Below are 6,082 nucleotides of genomic sequence, written 5' to 3'. Positions count from 1 at the left end.
TAATCTGGTAAATTGGCAAGAGGAGAATATTCAATAATCAATCGTTTTTTCTATTCCAACAATGGATTTCTAGCAATAGAAATGAAAAATCTGGCTGGGCACGATGGGTCTTGCCTATAATTCCAGCACTTTGGGAGGTCAAAGCAGGAGGGTTCTTGAGGCCAGGAGTTTGAGACCAGTCTGGGGAACATAGCAAGACCTCATCTCTACAAAAATAAAAATAAAAAAAAAAAATAGCCTGGTGTGGTAGTGCCTACCTGTAGTCCTAGCTACTTCAGAGGCTGAGGTAGAAGGATCACCAGAGTCCAACCTGGGTGACAGTGAGAAAAAATGTGTACGTGTGTGTGTGTGTGTGTATATATATATATATATATATATATATATAGAGAGAGAGAGAGAGAGAGAGAGAGAGAGACACCAATCAATAACTTCTGGAATGTATTAATAAAAAATTGTGTATTTGTTTTTGCAATTTTTTTTTTGAATTGGAGTCTCACTTTGTTGCCCAGGCTGGAGTGCTGTGGCACACTCACAGCCACTGCAGCCTTGACCTGCTGGGCTCCTTCCACCTCAGACTTCCAAGTAGTTGGAACTAAGGGCATGTGCCACCACACCTGGCTAATTTTTTTATTTATTGTCGAGACGAGGTCTAGCCAAGTTACCCAGGCTGGTCTTTAACTCCTGGGTTCAGGCAATCCTCTTGCCTCTACCTCCCAAAGTGCTGGGATTACAGGAGTGAGCCACCACGTCTGGCCTATTTTTACATGTTTAAACTTCAGTCACTTTCAAAGCACTCTCTGTTTGATGCAATACACCTACCGAGTCACCTTTTCCACTGCTCAGAACAGTTTTTGAACTCATCAGTTTTGATGCCTTTTAGTGCTTCTGCCATTTTTTATTTTGTTTCTTTCACAACAGCAAAACATTTGCCTTTGAGGACTTTTATCAACCGGGGAAATTAAAAAAAAAAAAGTCACTCATGGTGAGATTGGGTGAATAGGGAGGGTGGGACACAGGGGTCATACCAGTTTTGGTAAAAAATTGCCGAACGCAACTCAGTGTGGGCAGGTGTGCTCATAAATCACCCATCATGAAATGGGCAAATGCACTGAAAGAACCACAAAAAAAAAAAAAAATTCCCCGAAGTTGAATGCAGCCTCTCACAACAACGCTAGCTGGAACACTGATGCCAACGGGTTCCTAAAACACCTACTGGGGGAAGCCTGTACTACCAGGGGCCCACCCTCCAAAAGATAGTTCTGAGTTTTGGGGGGTCCTCCCTCATATACACATAAAATATATTAAAAGTTCTTGGAAATTGATTAAAAACTGATTTAAAAAAATAGAAAAATGAGCAAAGAGTATAAATAAACAATTTTAAAAGGAGCAAAGGGAAATGGTGGACAGACACATGAAGATGTTCAAATTCACTACTGTCAGGAAAATGTCAGTTACAGCACTAATGACACAGACTGCCAGATGTAGAAAACAGGCCAGTGCCTTGTGCTCTCATGGGTGGAGGGTCCGGGGAACCTCATTTGCTGATGACAAAAATGAGAATTATTATAGCCACCTTGGGAAGCAGCCTGTCAACTGCAAACAGGATTAAGGGGACAAATGGACATTGACCCAGCAATCCCTGATTGAGAATTTCTACCATAAAAATGAAACCTCTGCAGAAAATACATGTTCACAGCTCTCTCGTGTGTCATTCTTTGTAGTGACCAATGAAAGAAAACTGTGATAAATAAAGGGAATGCCTATATAAGTAAATGCTTTCTTCATCCATTAGTGCACTCAACAATTACATACTGCACCATCTGCCTGACACATAATCTCAGATTATGGCAATAAGCAAATCAAAATCTCTAGTCCTTAAGGAAGGTTTATTCTAGTAAAGGAGACAGAAATAAACAAATAGATCTATTTAAAATGTTAGGTAATGGACAGTACTAAGATAAAAAATAATTTAGGAGAGAAAAGGAAATTAAGAACGCAATTCCATCTACAATCGCATCTAAAAACTAAATACTTAGGAATAAACCTAACCAAGAAGTTAAAAGACTTGTACACTAAAAAGTTACAAAATACAGCTGAATTTTTTTTTAAAGCTAAATAAATGGAGAGACATCCCATATTCATGGTTAGGAAGACTAAACATTGTTAAGATGTCAATGCTACCTAAAGTGATCTACAGATTCAACTCAGTCCCTATAACAATTTCAACAGGTTTTTTTTTTCTTACAGGAATGGGAAAGTCAATCCTCAAATTGATATAGAATTACAAGGGACCCCAAATAAAAATAGTTTTAAGAATACAAATAGAGGCTGGGCTCAGTGATTCAGCCTGTAATCCCAGCATTTTAGGAGGCCGAGGCGAGTGGATTGCCTGAGTGCATGGGTACAAGACCAGCCTGGGCAACTTGGCAAGACCTCTTCTCTACCGTAAATCAGAAAGAAAGAAGAGCCGGGCTCAGTGGCTCAGCCTGTAATCCCACGCCTTTGGGAGGCTGAGGTGAGTGGATTGCCTGAGCCCACGGGTTCGAGACCCGCCTGGCCAGCGAGACCTCATCTCTACAATAAATCAAAAAATCAGCCGGGTGTGGTAGCACATGCCTGTAATTCCAGCTACTTGGAAGGCTGAGGCGGAAGGATCGCCGGAGCCCAGCAGGTCAAGGCTGCGGTGGCCGGGAGCGGCCACTGCACTCCAGTCTGGGCGACAGAGTGAGACTCCAACTCAAAAAAAAAAAGAAAGAGGGAAGGAAGGAAGGAAGGAAGGAAGGAAGCAAGGAAGGAAAAGAAAGAAATTAGCTGGGCATGGTAGTGCATGCCTGTAGTTCCAGCTACTTGGAAGGCTGAGGCAGAAGTATTGCCAGAGCCCAGCAGGTAGATGCTGGGGTGGCCATGAGTGTGCCACTGCACTTCAGCCTGGGCAACAGAGTGAGACTCTAACTCAAAAGAAAGAAAAAAAAGAATACAAATAGAGTTTGGAGGACTCACACTTCTTGAATTCAAAACTTACCAAAGCTACAGTAATTAAAACAGTGTGATAGTGGCATAAGGACAGATACGTAGGCCAATGAAATAGATTAGAGAATCCAAAAATAAACCTTCACTTATTTGTTTAAATGATTTTTTTTTAAACAAAGGTGCCAGGATTATTCATGGGAAAAGGACAGTCTTTTCAACAAATGGTGCAAGAAAAATTGGATATCCATATGCAAAAAACCAACATTGGACCCTTACCTTATGCCATATACAAACATTAACTCAATGGATCAAAGATCTAAACTTAAAAGCTAAAACTATAAAACTCTTACAATAAAATATAGTGTCAAATCTTCATTACCTTGAATTTGGCAGTGGTTTCTTAAGTATGACACCAAAAGCACAGGTAACAAAAGAAAAAAAAATAGATCAATTGAACCGCATCATAATTAGAAAAGTTTGTACATGAAAGACATCAGAAAAGTTAGAAGGCAATCCACAAAATGGAAAAGGATATTTGCAAATCATGTATCTTACAAGGGATTAATATCCAGTATATATAAAGAATTACTACAACTCAACAACAACAACAAAAACAAACAACCCTATTTAATACAAATGAGCAAAGGACTTGAATGGACATTTCTCCAAAAAAATATGCAAATGATCAATAAGCACGTTTAAAAAATGCTCAACATCACTAGTCAGGAAAATGCAAAATAAAACTACAATAAGACACCATGTCACACCCATTATAATAGTGCTCAGGCTCACTCGCGCTCTCTCTCTCTCTCTCTCTCTCTCTCTTCCCCCCTCCATATATATAAAAGCAAAATAACAAATGTTACTGAGGCTATGGAGAAATTAGAACCCTTGTGCATTGCTGGTAGGAATGTGAAATGGTACAGTCACTGTAGAAAACAGTTTGGCAGGTCCTCAAAAAGTTAAACACAGAATTACCAATATGAGTCAGCAATTCTACTCCTGTGTGTATATTGAGAAAAACTGAAAACAAGGATTCAAACAATATTTGTAAGATAATGTTCATAACGGCATTATTTACAATAGGCAAATGTGGAAACAACAGAAGTGTCCATCAACAGATCAATGGACAAAGAAAATGAGCTGTATACATAGAAATACAATATTCTTCAGCTATAAAAAAGAATGAAGTTCTGATGCATGCTAAAATACAGAAGAATCTTGAAAACATTATACTAACTGAAATAAGCCAGACATAAAAGCTCAAATATTTTATGACTCCACTTATATGAGGCATCTAGAATAGGCAACTTTACAGAGACAGAAACAGGGATCGAGGTTACCAGGGATCGGTGGGGAGGGGTAAAGAACAGGGAGTTATTGCTTAATGGATACAGAATTTGGGATGATGAAAAAGTCCTGGAAATAGTGGTGATGATTACACATGATTGTAAATGCACTTAATGCCACTAAATTGTACACTTAAAAAAATGGCTATAGGCCAGGTGTGGTGGCTCACATCTGTAATCCCAGTACTTTGGGAGGCCAAGGCAGGAAGATCGCTTAAGTCCAGGAGTTCAGTATCCTCCTAGGCAAAATAGTGAGACTTCATCTCTACAAAAAAATAAAAAAATCAGCCAGGTGTGGTGGTGCACACCTGTAGTTCCAGTTACTCTGGAGACTGAGGTGGAAGGATTGCCTGAGCCCAAGAAGTTGAGGCTGCCATGAGCCACGATTGTGCCACTGTACTCCAGCCTGAGCAGCAGAGTGAGACCCTGCCTCAAATCAAACAAACAACGAAAGAGAGTCAAGTTAAGTGCATATAGCACCTGCAAAGTTCCAAACGTGGCCACTGTTCTCATTCCTCAACTTCTCTGAGCGTCAGTTTCCCCAGCTCTAAAGGAGCTCTACGGAGCGATCCTGTCTCACTGGCTTGTGAGGCTGGAGGGTGAATGCGCCTCCTCAGACCATGTTCCCTGATCTTAACTTCCACCTAACTCCTCCTTCTGACAGTACACAGCTTCCTGCAGGCTGACATCTCCAGAGGAAACTCCTTCATCTCCATTCCCACAGCTGCCTTCCAGTTGGCGTCTTAGCCCCCTCCCTTCTTCCTCTGATCTTTTCAAAAAAGCAAGTTTAATCATGTCACTCATTTGCTTAAAACCTTTGTTAGGTCGCATGTAGTGGCCTGTGGCTATAATCCCAGCACGTTGGGAGGCCAAGGCAGGAGAATCGCTTGAGGCCAGGAGTTTGAGACCAGCCTAGGCAACATAGTGAGACCTCATCACTACAAAAAGATTAAAAATTAGCCATGCATGGTGGCTTGTACCTGTAGTCCCAGCTACTTGGGAGGCTGAGTTGGGAGCGTTGCATGAGCCCACAAGTTGAAGGCTACAATCAGCCATGATCATGACACTACACTCCAGCCTGGGCAATTCCATTCTGAAGCCCTGACTCAAAAAAGAAAGAAAGAAAGAAAGAAAAGAAAAAAATGGTTATAGTGGTAAATGTTATGTTAAGTAAATTTTAACACAATAAAAAATAAATTAAAATATATGTATACAGCAAAAGTATGACAGGAATTAAGCAGCACACTGAAGAATATCCAAAAGACGGCAATATGGACGAACAGAGAAACAAAATATGCAAAACATATGGAAAGCAAATAGCAAAATGGCAAACATAAACCCTGCCTTATCAATAATTACATTAGCATATTAAATACTAACTGAAAGGAAGAGATGGACAAAAAGGATTTAGAAAACACAGTCCAACTATGTGATGTCTACTACAAACCCACTTTAGTTTCAAAGACATGATATTTTGAAAGCAAAATGACAGAGAACTGATATAACACACAAGTAGCAACCCAAAGAGAAGTTGCTAGACATGTATTAGAAAACATAGATATTAGCCAGGCTCGGTGGCTCAGCCTGTCATCCCGCGCCTTTGGGAGGTTGAGGTGAGTGGATTGCCTAAGCCCGCGGGTTCGAGACCCGCCTGGGCAGCGAGACCTCATCTCTACAATAAAAAAAAAAAAAAAAAATCAGCCGGGTGTGGTATTGCATGCCTGTAATTCCGGCTACTTGGAAGGCTGAGGCGGAAGGATCGA

Source organism: Carlito syrichta, unplaced genomic scaffold, assembly GCF_000164805.1.
Source record: "Carlito syrichta isolate Samal-C Ts95f unplaced genomic scaffold, Tarsius_syrichta-2.0.1 Scaffold301850, whole genome shotgun sequence".
Taxonomy (NCBI): domain Eukaryota; kingdom Metazoa; phylum Chordata; class Mammalia; order Primates; family Tarsiidae; genus Carlito; species Carlito syrichta.
Note: the sequence above shows the minus strand (reverse complement) of the source record.